The sequence below is a fragment of the Penaeus monodon genome, chromosome 30, assembly GCF_015228065.2.
Source record: "Penaeus monodon isolate SGIC_2016 chromosome 30, NSTDA_Pmon_1, whole genome shotgun sequence".
NCBI classification, from domain to species: Eukaryota; Metazoa; Arthropoda; class Malacostraca; order Decapoda; family Penaeidae; genus Penaeus; species Penaeus monodon.
In genome coordinates, this window is record NC_051415.1 from 4982898 (window position 1) to 4983482 (window position 585).

Genomic DNA, 585 nt, shown 5'->3' on the forward strand with positions numbered 1-585 from the left:
CTCTACCTGAATTCCATGTGATTAAACATCTCACATTTCGGTCTCTTTCTTATCCACTCAGAAGATTCAATGATCGCAAAGGAAATGTTCACCTTCTCCAGAGTTCATTACTTCCACCTTTGAACTATGGGACCAATTACATGTAGAAGGAGAGGAGGAAGGGAGAATGGGAGAAGGGAGAGGGGGAGGTAGGAAGGGAGAGGAGGAGGGAAGAGGGAGGGAGAGGAGGAGGGAGGCGGCGGAGGGAAGGGAGGGAGGAGGAGGGAGAGGAGGGAGGGAGGGAGGGAGAGAGGGAGGAGGAAAGGAGAAAGGGGGAAGGGAGGGAGGGAGGAAGGAGGGGAGGAAGGGAGGGAGGAGAGGGGGAAGGATGGAGGGAGGGAAGGAGAGGCGAGTTGAGGCATGGGGGAGGCAGAAGAGTGGAAGGGAAGAGGGAGAGGGGAAGCAGGGTGGATGAAGAGAAGGAGGGAGAAGAGGGAGATGGGGGAGAGAGGAGGATAGGAGGTGAGAGATAGGAGGAGGTTCGATGAGAGGCAAAGAGAAAAGAGGAAAGAAGAGAGTAAAGGAAAGGATGAAGCATGAGGAAGG